General features: G+C 43.9%; 1 pseudogene; it reads right to left on the minus strand.

Annotated features, from left to right (window-relative positions):
- Positions 1-235: 235 nt before the first annotated feature.
- LOC121276417 lies at positions 236-669 on the minus strand (annotated as a pseudogene).
- Between the last annotated feature and the right edge of the window lie 23,839 nt (positions 670-24,508).

Consider the following 24,508-nt stretch of genomic DNA (forward strand, 5'->3'; position numbering starts at 1 on the left):
ATTTCCGAGTGTCTTACTAAAATCTTCAATTTTGGCGCCTTTTTTCAGGTCAGACTTGCAAACTTTTTCAAAGTCAATTTTTGGAGATTTCGGAATCCTTTGCTGCTGCCACCATGTTGTGTATATTCGTTTTGACTGGCTAAGGAAGGTTGTAGAGACATTGGTGTGTCTGAACAATAACTATTTATTTATTTATAAAGTGACAGAATTTTATTCGTGCACCCAATTATAAAATTTATGCCATCAATACACAGGCTCCACCAACTTCCTTCATCTTCTCTCCAGCCTTCCTGCTGAAGAACTTTGCCTTGATAATGACTGGTTGTTCTGGCCCAGGACTTTATAGTAACCAGCATGCACAGCATCAATAACAGGTGCTGGTCCTTCAGGTTTCTTGGCATAGTTTAATCTGGTCTGCTCACTGACCAGCGTCCACAGCTTATCCAGATTTATGGTCGGACAGAACAACTGATTCTTCTTCAGATGGTAATGTCTCGTGCCAACTTTTGCAGAGTAGCCTGGATGATATTTATCAAAGTTGATCCTGAGATGATGCATACCACCAGCATTGCCACGATCACCAGGATGTTTTCTGTGTTTGCCAATGTAGCCATGACCATGGCTAATGTGCCCTCTTAACTTGCTGGTTTAACTCAATCTGGATGGCATCTTGGTTGATGACACAAAAGAGAGAAGAATTTAAATTCCACCAGCTGCCGTGGTGGGATGTAAACCCACATGCCCAGAGACATTCGCCTATGCCTCTAGATTATTAGGCCAGTGATATTCCCACTAAGCCACCATCTTTCAATGCGCATAACTATTTACGGATATACAAGACAACAGGTGTTATTCAACCGAAGCCACGGGCTTTCTCCTTCCAGACTCTTAGTCACGTAACTCTCTCTTACATCATCATTTAGGTGGTGCTGTTTCTCCCGTCTCACACATTAACTCTTTCAGCCCTGAGCACCCTAACACGACGATGTAAGATTCAAAAGGATGTTGATTAGGGCCAGGGCAAGGTTAGGATAAGACCATAAGACATAGGAGCAGAAATTAGGCCATTCGGCCCATCGAGTCTGCTCCGCCATTCAATCATGGCTGATAAGTTTCTCAACCCCATTCTCCCGCCTTCTCCCCGTAACCTTTGATCCTCTTACCAATCAAGAACCTATCTATCTCGGTCTTAAATACACTCAATGACCTGGCCTCCACCATGATAAGGTTATGTAAGGAGGTCAGATAGGCAAGACAGGGGGTGGGTTCATGGTTCAAATTCTGTTTTCTTCCAAAAATATACTTCATTCATGAAATTTATAAAAGTGCATCACACAACAGTTCAAATTTGACTTTACACAAAGTGTAATACCATTTAATTTCTCTCCATACAGCATGTAGTGCACTGAGGTGCCTCACTACACTTTACATATTTACAATATGAACTTGCATTTCGTGTCAAACATTCACATTTTACATGGTTTCTAGCTCCTCGGTATCACGCGGCTGGAAGGCCTTAGTCTGTGGCCTATCCTCATTGAGCCTTTGAGGTAGATTCCCCAAGCTTTACTGCAGCCCTCAGCACTTAATCCTGGGCCTTGGAATGTGCCAGTCTGCAACACTCGGTCATCAATAGCTCTTTGCACTGGAAGGCCAGCAAATTTCAGGCAGACGTACGAAAGGAAGTCTTTCACCAGATTGATGGTCCTCCAGCAGCAGTTGATGTTTATCTCGGTGTGCATCCCGCCCTGGGGACAGCACTAAGTCCTGAGTATTGCTGAAGAAGATATTTTGTCAAAGCTTTTCACCTTGCACTCATCAGGACAATCTCAAGAATACCTGGCCTTACCAGAAGTACCTCTCTCTGACCCCACACAGGATTCCAACTGTTATTGCATCCTACTTATTTTTGCATTGAGATATTTTTGAGATATTTGCTATAAAGATGAAAGAAAGAAAGATACTTCATTTATATAGCGCCTTTCCGTGCCTTAGGACATCCCAAAATGCTTCCTAGCTGTGAAGTACTTTTTGAAGGGTAGTCACTGTTGTAATGTCGGAAATGTGGCAACCAATTTGCGCACAGGAACAGCAATGCAATACTGACCAAATAATCTGTTTCCTTGGTGTTGACCGAAGGATAAATATCGCTCAGGACACCGGGGAAAACCTCTTCGATCTGTGTCACCTGAAAGGATGGCAGCAGCAGAATTCCCCACATTACTTGGAAGCCTTTATATAGCACCTTTAATGTTCTCAGGTTGGCCTAAAGCACTTTACAGCCAATGAATACCTTGAGACCACATTTGATGGCATTGCCCAGGCAGTGCTAGTGTCTCTGTAGCAAACGAACCAGGTAACACTTGAGAGAGGAGAGACAGGGTTAAGTAAGGCCACAGTAGTGACAAGGCAGTTCCGAGATGGTTTTTTAGAAATTCATTGTCTATGGCGGGCTGAATTTTTAGGCCCCACATGGAGATTGGAGGGAGGTCTTGTGGCACAGTGGGTAGTGTGCTTCCTGCTGGACCAGAAGCACTGGGTTCAAGTCCTGCTCCAGGACTTGATGGCCACGGAAGGTGCGTTCAAAATGTGGCTGAACAGTTTGATTGTCAGTCTATAAACCCTTCCAATACGCCTGGTGGCTGGTGGTAAGAGCAGGAGAGTTTGCTGGTCAGCCATATACAGAAGGCAATGGCAAACCACTGTAGCGCTTTGCCAAGCTTAATCATGGATCAACCCAATGGAAGTCCAGGATCACCAACATCCTCTTAAGGACATGGTACCTGAAGGAGTCTGTCTGGAGGTGGCCTTCCATGTGGTAGAGCGGAGGACGAGTGCTCCAGGCAGGCTTAGAGGCACTCCCTGCCTGAATGTTTTCAGCAGCAGCTACAGTGCCACCCTGTAGAAGGGTTTCCCTCCACAATGATGGTTTAAAATCCATTGTCTATGGCAGGCTGAATTTTTAGGCCCCATATGGAGATAGGAGGGAGGCTGGCTGGCTGGAGCATGGCTGCTGAGGTAATTTTTTTAAGTTAAGATGAATAAGGTTGCGGTGAGGAGGCCTCTATCTTGGGGCTTGTACTTACCTAAAAAGGCATCCTATTCTTCCATGCTGGAGAGCCTCCTATTGGCCCTCCATCCTTAATAGGATGGTGAGTGACCTCAGGCCATTAATCGGCCAATTGTGGGATATCACTGTGGGCTGACTGTTTGCCTCATGGTGGGGGTTTCTGATCCCATTTGGCCCTGATATTGGGGTCCCAAAGCCCGCTGGGAAAAGCCTACCCATTGGCTCTGGGCTTAGTTTGTGAAATTGCATTTAAAAATATCTTATTACAACCTCAGCACAGCTTCATTACCAAAATGCTGCTTTTAAACTGCAAATGCAGAGGTAAACAGTGCAGCCAATCCACACACACAGAGCAAGCCTACAAGTGGCATTTGAGGTGAATGGCCAGTTTAGGTACCTTGTTCATGCTGAGATGGCTGATGGGGAAATGTTGGCCAGGATACCAGAAAAGTCAAAGGGTCATACGGACTCGAAACGTTAACCCTGTCTTTCTCTCCACACATGCTGTCAGACCTGCTGAAGATCACTGAGTAACTGTGCCCAGAAAAATCACCAATGTACAACATATACCTCCAGGCATTCTCTCCACTAGGTTTCCAAGAGGCCGTGGATATGGTACTGTGTGCAGGCAGCTGTATTTACATCTTGTTTACAGTTAGACGTTCCAGCATTTAACTGCATTTAGCCTGAACTGCAGTGGGATCACAGGCTCCTCCGACACTGTAGCAGCGCTTCAGGGAAGAGGCCCTGCAGTATAACCCCTGGGAAACTTGCCTTTGCGTTCCCAGCCTCTCTGGGGCAAGGACCCGCACTCTATTTTGGGATCGCCGCACAATAATTTCTGAAATTGGGGAAATCACACGGGTGTTAACCCTTCCCCTTCCACTTCTCATCATACCACTCAATGGCTCATCATGATACTGTGCATGATGGCTTCTTGCTACCCTACCTATTTGGCATTTTGACAGTACCCCATAGACACGTGATTAACACGTGAAGAATGAGCACAGATAAAGATTATTTGGCAGTGTTTACACTCCTCACGAGTCTTATCCAACCTTACTTCGTCCCACCCTATCTGCATTGGATTCTTTCACCCTCATGTGTTTATCTAGCTTCCCCTTAAATGCATCTCTGATATTTGCCCGCAACTACTCCTTACGGTAGCGAGTTCCATATCAACAGAGGAACATAGGACTAAGGAGAGGGAGTAGGCCATTCAGCCCTTCGAGCTTGTTCTGCCATTCAGTAAGGCCATGGCTGTGTCTCAACTCCACTTTCCTGCTCCCCCCATAACCATCAACTCCCTTGTCAATCAAAAATCTGTCTAACTCTGCCTTGAATAAATTCAATGACGTATCCTCCACTGTTTTCTGGGGAAGAGAATTCCTCAGACTAACGACCCCCCGAGAGAATAAAAATTACCCTCATCTCCGCCTTAGACAGTGTTATTCTCAATTATTCTAACAGTATTATTCTTATTCCCAAACTAAGTCCCTTGGTTTTAGTCTCTCCCATAAGTGGAAACACCCTCCCAGTACCTACCCTGTCAAATCCCCTCAGGGTCTTGTATGTTGCAATAAGATCACCTTTCATTCTCCCAAACTCCACTGGGCATAGGCCCAATCTGTCCAACATAAGATAAGCCCCTCAGCGCAGGAATATTGTAACCACTCTCTGGCTATAAGTTCTTCCTGAAATTCCATATTGGATTTATTTGTGATTATTATATTTATGGTCCCTAGTTTTCAACTGCCCCGTAAGTAGAAGCATCTCCAAGGCAACACTATAAAATCTCTTCTAAATCAAAGGGATTTAGACAGACTAAGTGAGTAGGCAAGAGAATGGCAGATGGAATATAATGTGAAGTTATCCACTTCGGAAGAAAAAACAGAAATGCAGAGTATTCCTTAAATGGGGAGAGGTTGGGAAGCACTGTGTATTGATCCCAGCTGAGGTTAGCCCTGGAAAAGCCTGATCCCAGGATGGAACCCAGCTTGATAGATCCTAACTTTTCTTTGTTTGTTTGGATACGTGGAGACGGGCTACTGAACAGAGTCACCAGAGTCAGCTAATGAACTTTTAACAAAAGAATGAAACACTGATTTAACAAGAAAAGGTGAACGATATTACAATACTCCTTCACCCACAACTAAACCTTTACAGACATATACAGATTAGTAAGGATAATGCAAGTTACAAAAGTTATCTTATACTCTAATGTTCACAGTAAGTACACAGTCCATACAAACCAATAGGCAACCTGTGTTCAGACACACCACACTCTGAAATCATGCAACCTCAACCAGATGCTATGGATCACTTATCAACTTCCCCAAGATGCTTGTCCCACCATGAGCCAACCAATCTCATTGGACTCCGTCTTTCACATGAGGGTTTCCAATCTCCACTCTCCAAGAACTCACTTTGGAATCATCTCCCCAACTGACACTTTCTCTCAGACACCTTCCGCAAGGGTCCATCTCCTAGGTTTCAAACTGTCCTTCAGATGTTCCTCTTCCCTGGGTCACCATATGCATTCAAGCTGTCTTCCACACACTGTCTCTCACTGACTCAGCTGCCATAAATATACTACTGTTTCACATGCCTATAGCAAAGAGTTACAGACCTTCAGCTGTCTCTTTGGACCTTCTTGCCTCTTGCAAGCTGTTTGTGCTTTAAGACTGCATTCTGCAGATTTTTGTCTCCTTAAATCTAAAGCTTGGAGCCTATCTCTCTGCCCTTCACTCTTAACTTCATTTAACAGGACCTTTTCCAAAATCCTGTACTTCCTTTGACTAGAAGGTCAGCTTGGGACTTTCTCCTGTTCCACTCCCCTGGATTTTGGGGTCTTTTCTTTAGCTTGGGACTTGCTAGCTGCCCCTTTTGCTCCAGTCTCTCTCTGGCAGCTACTTTCAACCAATTTTAGCTTGGGCCTGGCTATTGGTCACTTCTAGGTGGCTTCTGTTTGTCAACTGTCTTCAAACTGAACTCAAAACTGCTGTTCCTTTATTTTTTCTGTGTGTGTGTGGATGGGACCTGCCTCTCCGGATCCCTGTTGCTAGGCAACAGCCCAGCTTCTCTACTGTTGCTTGTTTAACTTAGCTGCAACTGTCGTCAACCACTCATTAGAAATGCAGGCACGTTTTAAAGTGAAACTAAAACTCAATTTGACCTTTCCTTAACACAGTGATGCAGAAATACAAATCAAAGTTAAACTTTAAAGCTAAAACTCATTCCTAACAAATACCAATATAACTTACTTAAACTAATTCTATTTCCTAGTAGCTGATGTCCAAAGGGACCTGGGTGTCGTTGTTCATGAATCACTGAGAAGCTAACACGTAGGACCAGCAAGCAATTGGGAAGGAAAATGATATGTTTGGCTTTATTGTGAGTGGATGTGAATACAGGAATAAAGATGTCTTGCTGCAATTTTATAGAGCCTTGGTGAGACCACACCTGAAGTATTGTGTACAGTTTTGATCTCCTAACCTAAAGAAGGATGTACTTGCTATAGAGGAGCACACCAAAGGTTCACCAGGCTGATCCCTGGATTGTCCTGTCAGGAGAAATTGAGGAAATTGGGCCGGTATTCACTGGAGTTTAGAAGAATGAGAGGCTATCTCATTGAAACATACAAATTCGATATGGGTAGATGTAGGAAGAATGTTTCCCCTGGCTGGGGAGGGGGTGTCTGGAACCAGGGGACACAGTCTTAGAATAAGGAGAAGGCCATTTAGGTCTGAGATGAGGATGAATTTCTTCACTCAGAGGGTGGTGACCCTTTGGAATTCTCTACCGCAGAGGGCTGTGGAAGCTCAATCATTGAGCATGTTCAAAACAGAGATTGATAGATTTCTTGATTGGAATGATATTGAGAGATATGGAGATAGTGTGAGAAAATGGTATTGTGGTAGAAATCAGCCATGATCTAACTGAATGGAGGAGTGGGCTTGAAGGATCAAATGGCCTAATTCTACTCCAATTTCCTATGTTTCTGTGTTCTCTTTATCATTGTAAAGGCCTCTATCAGGTAACACCACCACCGCACCCCCCCAACCTCACCACCCACCCCCCCCCCGCCCCCCCCCCCTTTGCAATCTTCTCTTTTCTAGAGAAATGAGCCTCAGCTTCTTGAGTCTTTCCTGCTAGGCATGGGGCTGGATTTTCATCCCTGAGCTGCAATAAGAAACAGTGAAAGACTCCACATTACAGAAACTGTGGAAAGCCATCATCGAAGGATGACCGATTTCAATTCAGCATGTCCACAAATACGTGAGAACATTTTGGCCTTATCGGGATGAGTTAGGCATCTCCCGGAGAGTCACTTTTAAAGGCAGGCAGGTCATTATTCCTTAATCTTTGCAACCTGATGTTCTTCAACAACTTCATCACCCACACATGGGAACAGGCTGGACAAGATGTGCAAGGGAGACAGCCTATTGGCCGAGGATGAACAGTGACATTGAAGTCATTGTCAAGAGGTTTGAACCATGTAAAGAGTCAGCGCAAAGAACCACTGATTCCACATGAAGTTCCTACCCATTCTTGGACCAAAACCACATCCGACCTCGTTCGTGTCCATGGCACTGACTTCATAGTTATTGTCGACTACTTTACCAAGGACCCCATTATTCAACAATTGAACAACATGTCAATCACAACTGTCACGCACACTTTAAGTGCCAGTTTCAGTTAACTTGGTGTGCCTAGAGAGATAATTATGGATAAAGGTCCGCAATTTATTGGTAAGCCATTTTAGGAGATGTGCGAGAGATGGAATCGATCACACTACTTCTTCTCCTCTTTACCCTGGATCTAACGGCTTAGCTGAATGAATGTTTTGCATGGTAATTCCCTAATTCTCGAAAATAGACAGACCAAGCAAGACTCACACATTGCAGTGTTACATCTGAGAGCAACACCCTTCAGTGCAACAATTCCATCACTGGTAGAGCTCATTTTGGCAGAGCAGTGCCTATCTCACCCATTCTACTCTCTCGGAAACTAGAGATCAACTTTTGAAACAGAAAGGGAAGATGACAAACATACACGATAACAATGCAGCTACAGAATTGTCAAGTTTTGAGTTGGACAAGAAGTTTGCATCAGGGATTCCACCGCAGGTTCATGGCAACCAGTCAAGGTGACAAGGATTTGTTTGGAACCAAGGTCCAATGAAGTCATTACACACAAAGGTACAATGGTGAGGCATAACCGAGGACAAATCAGATCCATTTCAGCGAGGACAAAATCCCAAATGCAACCAGGAACAACATCTAAGAATGACAATCCCACAGATCACTACAGGCAATTAAAAAAACTTCCAAACAAGGTTGCCATTACAAGATCTGGGTGTACCAGCAGATTATCCCTGTGCTTTAGAGATTCATGGATTCATCAATTCCATACACTTATGTAATGGTAACTGAACATGAACATGTATTGTAAACAGTTATACTTCGTTGGAAGAAGGGAAAGTACCTTGAAAAAGAAAGGTGGATGTTGTAAATGCCTTTAAGGGACAGCACCATGACATCACTAGAAGGGGCATGTGTCATGAGATCCAGTCTTATTTTACTTCTGCTTTTGAGTAGAACACAGAGACACACAGCTCTGCTGCTGATGTCTTTGAGCTTTCTACCTGAGTATATTTGGGCAGAACATTTCTCTCGGATTGCGGGCACATGCCCCCTGAAATGCCCGAGTGTAAAATAGCGCGCGATGACATCAGGCGAGCGTCTGGACATCATTGTGCACTCCTGTGATATCTCAGTCGGCGGGCACGGGTGAGAGCGGGCAGCACGCCCATCGCCAATTAAGAGGCCTATTAAGGCCATTAATGTATTGGTCAAACTGGACTTTTCGCTGCCCATCTCACATTACGGTTGGCGGGTGGGCCAATTCGCCAGGCAGCCTTCAGATTTTTGAGGAACTCTCATTCAAGGGCAGGATGAGTTTTCCGATATTAGGTTTAAAAAAAGGTTTGGGCCAAATTTTTATAATATACGTGTTTAGGCGAGTGAGTCCAATGTGTGGACATCTTTTTCTGTGTTTTAAAATCTTTTTTATGATGGTTTTAAAATTTTCAACTCCATGAGGCAGCTTTCTGCCTACAGGGAGCTTTTGTTGCACGCTCCTCCTGCCCCCAACTCCAGCAGCGCTGAGCCCTTCTGCGCGCATTTCACACTGGGCTGGTCATTCATTGGTCAGGGGCCGATCACGGGCGGTGGGCTGTTACCCGGTTGTTCCCAGGCCCATCCACCACACCCGCCCGACCACCTCAAAATTCTGCCCATGTTCTCATGTTGCCTCTTCTAAATAAATGAACACAGAACGTGCTTACACAATCCCTGACGAGCGATTGGCGTTTATGTCAGTGTAACAACATGACAGGCATGAAGGGCCATAGGGGGTGGGGGGACATACTTCAGCATGGTAGGGGGGGGAGTTAAGAGGGACCTTTTGAACTTAACTTTCAAAAGGTCCCCTCAATGCATCCTAAAGCTCATGACACTTCTGAGCTGCCGTGAGCCGTGACTCTTTGAAAAGTGGCCCCAACTCCATGAAAATTGCAGGGGACTAGGAAGTACCAATTCCCATAACGAAGTCGGCCAGATCAGGAGTTCAGGGTGTTGGCTCATGACCCGAGCCAACCCACGCCCTTAAAGGGCACTCCTGAAAATCTGAAAACCCCGGGAATGGGGTTGGGAATCCTGGAATCCACCCGCCATTTTTTAAGGGCTCCCAAGGCATCCTGGCTGGGTGACGATCCCGCTCCTGATCTCTCAGATCTGGCTTCAATCCTGTAGATATTTTCTGCACCTTCTCCGGTGTTTCTATACCCTTCCCCCAGTATGGAGACCAGGACTGTGCACTTGGCCCAAAAGCTGAATCCGCAACCTTAATTTTAATTTAGGTTTCTGAGGCCTTCTACTTTTTCTTTTAAATCACTAAAGGTTAGCTTATAAGCATGGAAATTGGTCCTCATTGAGTCCCTTTCCCAAGGGGCCCTATGTTCCATGCCTTCATAGATGCCTGATCCCAAATTAAATCAAGAGATCTTTAGGCTTCCCTGGTAGCCACCTAAAACTGGCATTAAGCCCCTTCCATATGTTAATGACATTTTAAAATTTATTCTTTCATGGGATGTGGACGTCACTGGCAAGGCCAGCATTTGTTGCCCATCCCTAATTGCCCTTGTACTGATTGGCTTGCTTGTCCATTTCAGAGGGAAGTTAAGCGTTAACCACATTGCTGTGGGTTTGAAGTCACGTGTAGGCCAGACCAGATAAGGATGGCAGATTTCCTTCCCTAAAGGACATTAGTCAACCAGATGGGTTTTCACGACGATCAATTCATGGTCCCATTACTTTTAAGTTTTTAAGATTCAAATTCCCATCAGTTGTCGTGTCCCCAGAGCATTAGCCTGGGACTCTGAATTACTAGTCCAGTGACATTACCTCTACGCCACCATCTCAAGCTCTGCTTCTGAAATTGTGAATGAAGCAGGGGCGATGAGAATGTTCTGATCCACTCAAATGTTCCTGGGCTGGGTGCGGCCTAACAAGTGGCTGTCAACAAAAGGTACCGGCCTTCTTTTTCCAAAACAAAGTATTCCTATTTGGCAGCCAGAGGGAACAGACGTACCCTTGCGAGCTCCACAACACTCATCTGTTTTTCCTTCCGTATTTGAAGGGCCTCTGTCAGTAAAGCAAGTGTCCCAAATTAGATGGATTGGAAGCTGACGAGTTACCTCTGGAGTTGTGACACATGCTAGCAGCTCACGCCATTAATGAGGCCTGAGGCCCAATTGTGGGTGAGCTGGAGTTTTCACCCTAGATTATATAGATGTCTCTGGCATGTGGCTTGAACTCAAAGCTTCTTTGACTCCGAGGAAGACCCGATGAGCCACAGTAACCTGTCTATTATCTCGAAGGGGATTTCCCTCTGTCTGTGCAATGGGTGTGGGGAGGGAAGGGTGCCTGCGTTAATAGTGGGACATTGTTTTAAATGAAGTCCGCCTGAGCATCCCAGATCACATCACAGGTTTCGGGAGTGAGAAGGCACGTGAGAAGGGATGTGACTTCAAACCATGTGCCAATGGGCCACCCCCAAAGGCACAAAAAGCCCTCAGTCTAGAAATGGGCCTGGCACTAAGGGGTTCCCACCCTCCAGGATTGGCCTGGGGTCTCCAGGAATTGAAGATCAATCTCCAGGGCACTGCAGTCTGCAACTCTGGAGGAAAATCATCGGGAGATTGAAAAAGATTGAGTTTTGTTTTTGTCATATTCTTTGAACCCAATATAAAAATATTGAAAATGGGGATAAAGGGGCTGTTTGGCTGACAGTCAACCATCATCCAATTGGGTAATGAGTCTTTTTGCTTTCTAATTGCGTAGGAAGGTGTTTGTTCCTCAAAGCTTGGAGTTAGTTCCAATTTCCATGTTGCGTAACCCACTGTGCACTTACTAAAAATGACCAATTAGCTGAATTCAGATTAATTCGGGCACCTCTGAAATCTACACTGATGAGAGGGGGCAGATAAATTTACACTTCATTGTCAAGGCTTCCATGAGATTTGAACGCAAAATTAGTGATCAATCAGCGCATGTGGAGTGTACACAAGCAAGCACTTATTGCCTTCAGGAGAGGGGGAGGGGAGAAAACAATAATAAATAAGCCAAGAAGATTTCCTGCTTGTTATGTTGAATAACTGCCAATTGGGCTGGAGTGGAGTCTGAATCTTGTGGTGTCACCCAGCACCTTGACGGAAAGAGCTACTGAGGAGACGAATGTATATACGTCACAAGGATGGATGTGTTAGTGAATAATGGCTGGAGTGTGGGGGGGGGGGTGGGGAAGGGGGTGTGGTGTGTGGGGGGAGGGGTGCAAGTCATGTGATGAAACTTCCAGGAATACATTTAATTCGGAATTGGCCAACCTACCGATCACTCTCTCTTTGCTGCAAACTGCCTCATGCAGATTTTGCAGGGTGGCAGAGATTGGAGGGAATCGCCTCTGTGGTCAGGTTCAAACACTGACTAGCTGGATGCAGTATAATGAGGCTCCTTTGGACTTGTGTTCCAATGTGAGCCAAAAGCTTCAGGAGGGGTAATTTTTTTTTTATTCATGGGATGTGGGCATCGCTGGCTGGGCCAGCATTTACTGCTCATCCCTAATTGCCCTTGAGAAGGTGGCAGTGAGCTGCCTTCTTGAACTGCTGCAGCCCATATGCTGTAGGTACACCCATAGTGCTGTTAGGGAGGGAGTTCCAGGATTTTGCCCCAGCGACAGTGAAGGAACAGTGATATATGTCCAAGTCAGGGTGTTGAGTGGCTTGGAGGGGAACTTCCAGGTGGTGCTGTTCCATGTATATGGTGCCCTTTTCCTTCTAGATGGTAGCAGTTATAGGGTTGGAATGTGTTGTCCAAGGTGGCTTGGTGAGTTCCTGCAGTGCATCTTGTAGATGGTACACACTGCTGCCACTGTGCGTTGGTGGTGAATGTTTGTGGATGGGGCGCCAAAGAAGTGAGCTGCTTTGTCCTTAATGATGTTAAGCTTCTTGAGTGTTGTTGGAGCTGCACTCATACAGGCAAGTGGAGAGTATTCCATCACACTCCTGACTTGTTCGTTCTAGATGGTAGACAGGCTCTGGCGAGTCAGAAGATGAGTTACTCACCGCAGGATTCCTAGCTTCTGACCTGCTCTTGCAGTCACAGTATTTATAGGGACAGTCCAGTTCAGCTTCTGGTCAATGTTAACCCCAGGATGTTGATAGTGGGGAATTTAGCGATGGTAATGCCATTGAATATCCAATGGCAATGGTTAGATTCTCTTTTGTTGGAGATGTTCATTGCCTGACACTTGTGTGGCGCAAATATTACTTGCCGCTTGTCAGCCCAAGACTTAATATTGTCCAGGTCTTGCTTCATTTGGACATGGGACTGAGGAGTCATGAACAATGCTGAATACTGTGCAATCATCAGCGAACATCCCCACTTCTGACCTTATGATGGAAGGAAGGTCATTGATGAAGCAGCTGAAGATGGTTTGGCTGAGGACACTACCCTGAGGAACTCCTGCAGTGATGTCCTGGAGCTGAGATGACTGGCCACCAACAACCACAACCACCTTCCTTTGAGCTAGGTATGACTCCCACTAGCGAGGGTACGGTTGAGGGGGTAAGGGAGGGGCACGCGTGCGGTACTGTGTGGAAATGTGGGGAGAACACCTATTCCTTTACTCTGAAGAACACATTGACAGTGTTGTTGGTGGCTCCAGGATCTATATTTAACAAACCCATTGCACTATGTTTCAAGCTGTTACATCCTGGGTTTTTATTTTGGTCTGAAAATCCTCATGAGGGTTTTCTCATTGCCTCATTGCTTATTTACGACTCGAATGTTTAAGTACAAGGGAAAACAGTCATTGCAGCTGCCACGCAAAGGTTAAAACACAATTTAAGGAATAAGGACATGGGTAAAATGATCATTGTTAATGTTTGTAGTGAGTTACTGCCATGAAAACAAAATTACAGATGCCTTTCAGTCTCTAGCCCCAGGCAATGAATTAGAGATGAGTTAACCTAAAGAAAAATGCAGCTGGGTAAAATGCAGTTAATGTCGAAAGCAGAGAGGCATTCTGCTTTTAGAAATTGCTCGACTTAAAACAAATAGATAATTCATGCCTCTCTAACCAACGTGGAACATTTTTGACTGTCCCTGTAGTGCAACACCCATTATCCTGCTTTTCAAAGTCAAACAAATTTTAATATAGCGACTGGAGGCTTTGATCCTTAAAGGCGCCCAGAGTGGATCTTCTACTGGTTCAGCACAAGTTCAGCCACTGGTTAATTTCTCCCCCTGCGTAGGTAATATTTGCCAGGGTAAAATATATGCACTTTAACTTGTGAAGATTGACTGCAGCATCCTGAAGATGAATAATTTTCAAACGAAAAATGTAATTCCAGTTGCAGTTTCCAAGTCTGCAGCCCAAGACCAGGCATTAAATGAATGTTAAAAGGTGGGAAAGAAAATTGGTAATTGTTCTTATACTGCAGGTCTGCCTTAGACACCGGTAGAGCTGTGCTGGTCACTCTGTTAACTGGTCCGATCTGATGTCCAGGGGTGTGCCAGTCTGCCCAGTATCTGATTAATCAGTAGCAGTGCAGTGTTAACTGTGGCTCAGTGGACACTCTCACCTCCTGGGTCAGACGTTTGTGGGTTCAGGTCCGACGTCAGTGGCTGGGACACAAAATCTAAGCTGACACTCCCAAAGGAGTACAGCACCGCCAGAAGCGCTGGCTTCCAGGCTCTGTCTGTAAGATCCCATGACACATTTTCAGAGAAGAGCAGAGGCGATCTCTCTGATTCGGCAACCACCTTGTGGAACGCCTTTGTTCTGTCCGCAAGCGTGACCCCGAGCTTCTAATCGCCTGCCATTTTAATTCTCCACCTCTCTCCCATGCTGGCCTCTCTGTCCTCAGTCTCCTGAAGAATTCCAATGAAGCTCAACATAAGCTTGAGGAACAGCACCTCAGCTATAGGTACTTTACAGTCTTCTGGACTCAATAATGAGTTCAACAATTTCAGACTATAATCTCTGTCCCCAATTTGGTCCCCCTTTTCCTTTGCATGTTTTGGTTTTGTGTACAATTTTGGGCTCCTTAAGGAAGGATGTACTTGTCTTAGAGGGAGAGCTACAAAGGTTCACTTGGCTTACTGCCAGCATGAGATCAGCCATAGTCCTATTGAGTGACAGTGCAGGCTGGAGGGGCTGATTGACCAACTCCTGCGCCTAATACATATGTTCCAAAGCTGTTTGATGAAGATTGTGTAAAATGGATTAGACTGGAATAGGAGTTTAGAAGGACGAGAGTGGTTCTCAATGAAACATATAAAATTCTTAGATTGTTTGACATGCTTGATGCTGAGAGGTGCTTTCCTCTGGCTGGAGAGTCCAGAACTAGTGGTCATAATCTCAGGATAAGGAGTCGGCCATTTAGGACTGAGATGAGGAGAAATTTCTTCACTGAAAGGTTTGCCAATCTTTGGACTCTCTACCCCAGAGGGGTAGTGGATGCTCTTTTGATGAATATATTCATGTCAAAGATTGACAGATTTGGGGGTACTAGGGGAATCAAGGGGTATGGGAATAGGATGGGAATGTGGAGTTGAGGTAGAAGTTCCCCATGATCATATTGAATGGCAGAGCAGGCTCGAGGAGCCCTATGGTTTACCCCTACTCCTATTTCTTATGTTCTCATTCTTTGAGCACGTTCTCCTCTTAAACCATATATTTCACCCTAATAGCCATCTGAAACTTCCTTTTTTTATGCCTGGTGAATATCTTTGTTAAACACTTCTTTCATTGTACATATTATTCATATGAATCCCAACAACACTTCTCATCAACTTGCTCACAGGATATGGGTGACACGGACAAGGCCCTATATATTGCTCACTCTAGTCACCCTACGAAGGTGGCGACCTTTTACCACTGTCTTGAGATGCCACTGTAGAGGGCATTAAGTGGCAACTGCACAGTGTGAGACTGGAATCACGTTTAGGCAAGAGCAGGTGGGAGGGGAGGGCAGGTGAGGGGGGTGGGAGGCTTCCTTTGCTAAAGAACTTCAGTAATGTTTTCTGGGTTTTGACGAAAATTGGTAGGTTTTGTGATCATTTTTCTTGTGCCGACCCACAAATGAACTGATGTATTGGATTCAGGTTCACAGTTTGCCATGGTGGGACCATAAACGATCTCTGGGTTCTTAGTCCAGTTCCATTACTACTATGCCCACAATACCCTCTTCCACTGGTGTCTGTGTGGACTACTTAAATCAACCATTCACAGGCCTCACACTCTTGTGATAGCAGTGAAAATGGTCGGTTGTGGTCATGAAGAAAGCGGGTGTTCGTGACGAGGAATGGTGTCTGCATCAAGCACTCCCAGTTCAGGCATGGTGTCTCATAGCTTCATTACAGGCTGGAAACTCATTACAATATTTCGGAAAATGTTATTCTGTCAGAGCCATGAAGAGATCTGAAATATGAGTGTTGTCATCTTCTATTTTAATTGTTCTCAGTTCAAATCTGTTGGAAAATGTTGCTTCGAACTGCACAATTTACTTTAGACTTCCCTGAAACAGCTTATTAGAGAGACAATTCTGACAATTCTGAATGCCCTATTTTTAAAAATACATTCGCGGGATGTGAGCTTCACTGGCTGGGTCAGCATTTATTGTCCATCCCTAGTTGCCCTTGAGAAGGTGGTGGTGAGCTGCCTTCTTGAACTGCTGCAGCCCATGTGTATTTGTTGCATTCTCAAAAAACAGACCTTTCATCTGTATAGAGGAATGAAGACAATGGATAATATGTTAGGAAAGTAAGAAAGATTGGCAATTATACCGTACTTTTTAAAGACCTCAGGGCATCGCAACAGTCACTGGTGTAATGTAGAAGTTGGTTACTAATTTCATGAGAACGCAACAAGCTACATTTCCAGAAGGAAGTCAGATGCTCAATGATTCCTTTCCCTGACAACTCTTGCTTCACCTCTTCTAGTCTCACTTTGAATATAAATTGCAAGGAGTTTGTGAGGTTTTCATGTGAAAGATGCAGACCACCCATACAGTGCCTCCAGGTATTATCCTCCTCTCCAGTCCTGAGCAAACACCACCTCAAGCCTGTCTGCTGTCTCTTTTCATCTTCCTAATCTACATGTTACCACTCAATTACCTTCTCCTAGACACAGGGTCAGTATTCACACACACCTTGATGATACGCCCCTCAATCGCTCCACTATTTCTCCTCAGTCCTACACGGTAGAATTTCCTCCAGCTGAGCATCACATAAATGAAAGCCATTGCTTTTGGCTGATCTTAGGTCGTTGCTTGCACGGCTGATCTGACTGTAAACTCCCGCCTACCCATGATAACCTTTTACCCCCTTGTTAATCAAGAGCCTATCTAGCTCTGCCTTAAAAATAGTCAAAGACTCTGCTTCCACTGCCTATTCAGGAAGGGAGTTTCAAAGACTAACTACCCTCTGAGAGAAAAAACATTCTCCTCACGTCTGTCTTTAATGGGCAACTCCTTTTTTTAAAAAGTGACCCCTTATCCTATATTCTCCCACAAGAGGAAACATCCTTTTCACATCCACCCTGTCAAGACTCCTCAGGATCTTATACGTTTCAATCAAGTCCTCTGTTACTTCTCTAAACTCCACCAGACACAAGCCTAGTCTGCCCAATCTTTCCTCATAAGACAACCCTCCCTTTCCAGATATTAGTCTAATAAACCTCCTCTGAACTCCTTCTAGCACATTAATTTTCTTCCTTAAATAAGGAGGTCAATACTGTACACAGTACTCCAGATGTGGTCTCACCAGTGCCCTGTACAACTAAAACATAACCTCCCTACATTTGTATTCAATTCCCCTCAAATAAACAATAACATTCTATTAGTTTTCCTAATTACCTGCTGTACCTGCATACTATCCTTTTGTGATTCATGTACTAGGACACCCAGATCCCTCTGAATCTCAGAGCTCTACAATGTCTCACCATTTAGATAATAAGTTTTCTTTTATTCTTCCTGCCAAAATGGACCATTTTGCATTTGCCTACATTATACTCTATTTGCCAGATCTTTTCCCACTCGCTTAACCTATCTGTGTCCCCTTGTAGCCTCCTTATGTTCTCTTCACATCTTGCTATCCTACCTATCTGTGTAACATCAGCAAATTTAGCAACCACATCTTCAGACCCTACACCCAGTCATTTATATAAATTGTAAAAAGTTGAGGGCCCAGCACTGATCCCTGTGGCACATCATTCGTTACATCCCACCAACCAGAAAGTGACCTATTTATGGCTACTCTGTTTCCCATTAGCTAGCCAATCATCTATCCATGTCAATATGTTACCCCCTACACCATGAGCTCTTATTTTCCACCATCACCTTTGATATGGCACTTTATCAAATGCTTTCTGGAAATCTAAGTACAGTACATCCACCAGTTCCCCTTTATCCACAGCACATGAAACTCCTTCAAAGAACTCCAAAAAATTGGTTAAACATGATTCTCCTTTACAAACTATGTTGACTCTGCCTGATTGCCTTGAGCTTACCCAAGTGCCCTGCTTTAACATCTTTAATAATAGCTTCTAACATTTTCCCTTTGACAGATGTTAAGCTAACTGGCCTGTAGTTTCCTTATGTCTGTCTCCTTCCCTTTTTGAATAAAGAAGTTACATTTGTTAATTTCCGATCTAATGGAATTTCCCCAAATCTAGGGAATTTTGGAAAATTAAAACCAATATATCTACTAATTCATTAGCCAAATCTTTTAAGACCCTAGGATGAAGCCCAACAGGATCCAGGGATTTGTTGGCCCACAGCTCCAACAATTTTCTCAGTACCACTTCTTTGGTGATTGTAATTTTCCTGAGTGCCTCCTTCCCTTCAATTTCCCGATTTACAGCTATTTCTGGGATGTTACTTGTATCCTCTATAGTAAAGGCCAATGCACAATACCTGAAACAAATATAAAAATACCTGGAAAAACTCAGCAGGTCTGACAGCATCTGTGGAGAGGGACACAGTTAACGTTTTGAGTCCGTATGACTCTTCAACAGAATTAAGTAAAAATAGAAAAGAGGTGAAATATCTATTTTTACTTAGTTCTGTTGAAGAGTCATATGGGCTCGAAACATTAACTGTGTTCCTCTCCGCAGATGCTGTCAGACCCGCTGAGTTTTTCCAGGTATTTTTATTTTTGTTTTGGATTTCCAGCATCCGCAGTTTTTTGCTTTTATCTTAATGCAAAATACCCGTTCAATTCATCTGCCACCTCTTCATTTTCTGTTCTTAATCCCCCAGACTCACTTTTTATAGGACCAAACACTCACTTTGTTAACTCTTTTCTTATTTAAAAACTCTTACTACATGCCTTTATATTACTAGCTAGCTTTCTCTCATACTCTAATATTCCCCCCTTATTAATCTTTTTTGTCATCCTTTGCTGTTATTTATATTCTTTCCAATCTTCTGACCTGCCACCCATCTTTGTGTAATTATATGTTTTTCCTCTAGGTTCGATACTGTCTTTAATTTTTTTAATTAACCACGGATGGTAGGTCCTCCCCTTGGAAATTTGCTTTCTTGTTGAAATGTACCTATTCTGTGTATTCTGAAATATCCCCTGCATCTCTACTGACCTATCCTTTAACCTAATTTCCCAGCTCACTTTCACTAGCTCTGCATTCATTCCCACACAATTGCCCTTATTAATGTTAACATACTTGTCTTGGACCCACTCCTCTCTCCCTCAAACTGAATCTAAAATTCAATAGTATTATGATTGCTGCTATGCAGGGGTGCCTTTACTTTGAGGTTATCAATTAATCCTGTCTCATTGCACAATACCATCTTGTACAGCCTGCTTTCTGGTGGCTCCAGAACATGTTGTTTTAAGAAAGTATCCCAAAAACATTCTATGAACTGTTCATCTAAGCTACCTTTCCCCATCTATTTTTTGAATCTTTGACTTTTGAAAAGGGTCTTAGGTCATAGTTCAAGGTACCCCCCCAGGTTATGATAAGCCAAGGTGCTACATCAACTGTGGCTCAGCTGGTTGCACTCTTGACTTTACATCAGAAGTTGTGGGTTCAAGCACCACTCCAGGACTTGAGTACACAAGTCAAAACTGAAACTGCAGTGGGCTATGGAAGGAATGCTGCACAGCTGGAGGTGCTGTCCTCTGTTTGTGACGTTAAGTCAAGGGTCTGTTTTCCTCCTCAGATCCTGTGGCACTATTTCATAGAGAAGCCGGAGAGTGTCTTGATGCCCTGATGAATATTTAACCAGAGCAGATAAGCTGGTCGCTACCATGTAGAGCTTTTGAGATCTTGCTGTGCACAAATTGGCCATTGTGTTTTCTACATTACAACAGTTAACTACACCTCAAAAGTACTTCACTGGCTGCACAACACTTTGTGGTTATGATTGGCGTTATGTGAATGCAAGTTCTTTCTAATAGCCCGAGGTTAGTCCTAAGAGAGTTCTTGAGAAAGAATAAGTTTGAATTTTCTGCCATCCTTCAGTCATGCTTGGACAGGGTTTTGTATACGTGCAGCTGCAGTTGTCCTGCTCAACAGATGTGGGAAAGAAAGGCATCAAATTGATAGTGAGCTCAAGCTAGCAAAGGCTCACTCTGAGTGGGACTGATTGAATTGGACAGATTCAGAGACACCCAGTTCTCTGACCTGGTTCAGTGCTCTTTTTGACTCTCTGCTGGTAAAAAAAAAGTCACATCTGACTGGAGGACGCACTTTGAGATGCCAAATAATAGAGGGCAGGGACCAATGAGTGAGCCATCCTGTGTAAAGCTGACAGATCATCCATCAAAATAAAGATGGGAAAATCATCAAAATCATTCCTGTACATTGTTTGCAACGGGAAAAAAAAAGGAGTTTCATTCCTCAAGAGCTGGATCGAATCTGAAAGGCAGGGCCTCAAAGATTAATCACTGACATCCAACAATATGAAGAACCTGTTAGAAAGCTACACAAGGGTGATGTTGAAAAGCTCTCAACAGGATTCTGAACCAATATATTTACAATTGACTATCAAATAACATCACAGTTCACAGAAAACATTCATGACAACCCAACAACATGAATGTCTTGAGGGTCTCACAGCATCATATGGATTATCAACAGAGAGAGAGATATTAAGGAGGCAAAGGATGCTTGCAGTTGGCAGCCATGACCAGTTCAACTGGAATCCAAAACAATAGTCATTCCCTGAATAGACCAGTGGTTTTTAAAAATCTCTCCTTGCCTTGACCAACATGGAGAAACTCACTGTTTCTCTCGTCCTTGAAAGCAGGGGTTGGAAAATCATCTCGGGCAGTCACGAAAGACATGTGGTGCAGCCTGCAGTCGAGCATTGTCCACCCCTCCCAGTAAAATAAATGCTTAAGAATTTATATATGGGCCTTTCACAACCTCGGGACATCTCAAGGCATTTTACAGCCCCGAAGTAAATTAAAGTTTTTAAAATTTCTTTCATGGGATGTGGGCATCGCTGGCTGGGCCAGCATTTATTGCCCATTGTTAATTGCCCTTGAGAAGGTGGTGGTGAGCTGCCTTCTTGAACCGCTGCAGTCCATGTGGTGTAGGTACACCCACTGTGCTGTTAGGGAGGGAGTTCCAGGATTTTGACCCAGCGACAGTGAAGGAACGGAGATATATTTCCAAGCCAGGATGGTGAGTGACTTGGAGGGGAACTTCCAGGTGGTGGTGTTCCCACCTATCTGCTGCCCTTGTCCTTCTAGATGGTGGCGATCATGGGCTTGAAAGGTGCTGTCTAATGAGGCTTGGTGAGTTTCTGCAGTGCATCTAGTAGATGGTACACACTGCTGCTGCTTGTGGACTGTCTACTGGGCAGTTAATGCGATAATGTCTGCTCTGCATTAGCGCCCAAGCCGATTGCAATTTCTCATACACAAACTGATTTTCGCCAAGAACTCAAAACTACAGGCCTCTTCAACCCACTCATAGAAACATAGTAAATAGGACCAGGAGTAGGTCATTCGGCCCCTTGAGCCTGCTCCGCCATTCAATATGATCATGGCTGATCTTCTATCTCAACACCATACTCCCACTCTCTCCCCATACCCCTTGATGCCTTTGGAGTCCAGAAATCGATCTATTTCCTTCTTAAATATACTCAATGACTTGACCTCCACAGCCCCCTGTGGTAGACAATTCCATAGGCTCACCACACTCTGAGTGAAGAAGTTTCTCCTCATCTGAGTCCTAAATGGCCTGCCTTGTATCCTGAGACTGTGACTCTTGTTCTAGACCACCGCCCCCACCAACCCCCACCCACACCCCCCCCCACCCCCCCAACCCCCCGCCCCCCCCCACCACCCCCACCCCGCCACCCTCAGCCAGAGGAAACATCATCCTTGTATCCAGTCTGTCCAGTCCTGTCAGAATTTTATATGTTTCAATAAGATCCCCTCTCATTCTTTTAAACTCCAATCTCTCCTCATAAGACAAGCCTGCCATCCCAGGGATCAGTCTGGTGAAACTTCACTGCACTCTCTTTATACCTTTCCTAGGTAAGGAGACCAAAAGTGCACACAATACTCCAGGTATGTGGTGTGGTCTCACCAAGACCCTGAATAGCTACAGTAAGACATCCTTGCTTCTGAACTCAAGTCCTCTCGCAATGAAGGCCAGCATACCATTTACCTTCTCAACTGCTTGCTGCACCTGCATGCTTGCTTTCAGTGATTGGCGTACAAGGAAACCAAGGTCTCTTTGTATATCAACATTTCCCAATCCATCCATTAAATAATACTCTGCCATTCTGTTTTTCCTACAGAAGTGGATAACTTCATACTTATCCACGTTACACTGCATCTGCTATATATTTACCCACTCACTTAACCTGTCTAAATCACCTTGAATACTCCTCATCGCTCACATTTCCACCAAGTTTTGTGTCATCAGAAAACTTGGAAATGTTACATTTTGTTCCCTCATCCAAATCATTGATATATACTGTGAATAGCTGGGGCCCAAGCGCTGACCCCTGCGGTACCCCACTAGTCACCGCCTGCCGCTCTGAAAAAAAACCTGTTTATTCCTACTCTCTGTTTCCTGTCTGCTAACCAATTCTCAATCCATGCCATTATATTACCCCCAATCCCATGCGCTTTAATTTTTCACACTAACCTCTTATGTGGGATTTTATCAAAATCTTTCTGAAAATCCAAATACACCACACCCACTGGTTCTCCCTTATCTTTTCTGCTAGTTACTTCCTCAAAAAACTCCAGTAGGTTTGTCAAACATGACTTCCCTTACATAAATCCATGTTGACTTTGTTTAATCCCATTTATATTTTCTGTTATCACATTCTTTAGAATAGACTCTAGCATTTTCCCTACTACTGATGTTTGGCTAACTGATCTGTAATTTGCTCTTTTCTCCCTTCCTCCTTTTTTAAATAGTGGGATTACATTTGCCACCCTCCAATCTGCCGGGATTGTCCCAGAGTCTACAGAATTTTGGAAGATGACAATCAACACATCCACTATTTCCATGGCCACACCCTTGCTGGGATGTAGATTATTGGGCCCTGGGGATTTATTGGCTTTCTACCCCATTAATTTCTCCAGCGCTATTGTTTTAATAACACAAATTTCCTTCAATTCCTCCTTCTCACTAAACATTTGGTCCCTTAGTATTTCTTGGAAGTAACCTGTGAAGACAGAACTAAAGCAGTTGTTTCATTGTGCTGCCATTTCCTTTTTCTCTATTATAAACTCTCCCGTTACGGACTGTAAGGGACCTACATTTGTCTTTGCTAATCTTTTTCTTTTTACATACTTATAGAGCTTTTACAGTCTGGTTTTATGTTCCTGCAAGTTTACTCTCATACTCTATTTTTCCCCTCTTAATCAATCTCTTGGTCCTCCTTTGCTGAATTCTAAACTGCTCCCAATCCTCAGGCTTGCTACTTTTTCTAGCAACTTTATATGACTCCTCTTTGGATCTAATACTATCCTTAATTTATTTTGTTCGCCATGGTTAGTCCACTTTTCCTGTTGTGTTGTTGCACCAGAAAGGAATGTATAACTGTTGCAATGCATACATTCATTCCTTAAATATTAGCCATTGCCTATCCACTGTCATGCCTTTTAATGAAGTTCCCCAATCTATCTTAGCCAACTCACGCCTCATACCTTCGTAGTTTCCTTTGTTAAGATTTAGGACCCAAGTTTCAGATCAGACTACTTCACTTTTCATCCTAATGAAGAATTCTATCATGCTAGGGTCACTGTTCCCTAAAGGTCTCTGCACAACAAAGTTATTAATTAACCCAATTTCATTGCACAATACCAAATCTAGGATAGCCTGCTCCCTATTCGATTCCTTAACATAGTGGTCTAGAAAACCATCTCGTACACACTCCAGGAATTCATCTGCCACAGTATTATTGCTAATTTGGTTTGCCCAGTCCATATGTAGATTAAAGTCACTCATGATCACTGTAACACCCTTATTACATGCATCTCTAGTTTCCTGTTTAATGCTGTCCCCTACCTTATCACTACTTGTTTGAAGGCCTATAGATGACTCCCATGAATGTTTTCTGCCCTTTGTTGCTTCTTAGCTTCACCCAGATTGATTCTACATCTAGAATTTCTGAGCCAATATCTTCTCTCATTATCGCACTAATTTCATCCTTAATTAACAACGTCACACCATCTCCTTTTCCTTTTTGTCTGTCCATCCTAAACATTGAGTACCTTGGATACTCAATTCCCCGCCTTGGTCACCCTGCAGCCATATCTCCATAATTGCAATCATATCGTACCCGTTCACATATATTTGCACTGTTAATTAGTCTGC

Source organism: Carcharodon carcharias, chromosome 3 (genome assembly GCF_017639515.1).
Source record: "Carcharodon carcharias isolate sCarCar2 chromosome 3, sCarCar2.pri, whole genome shotgun sequence".
NCBI lineage: Eukaryota > Metazoa > Chordata > Chondrichthyes > Lamniformes > Lamnidae > Carcharodon > Carcharodon carcharias.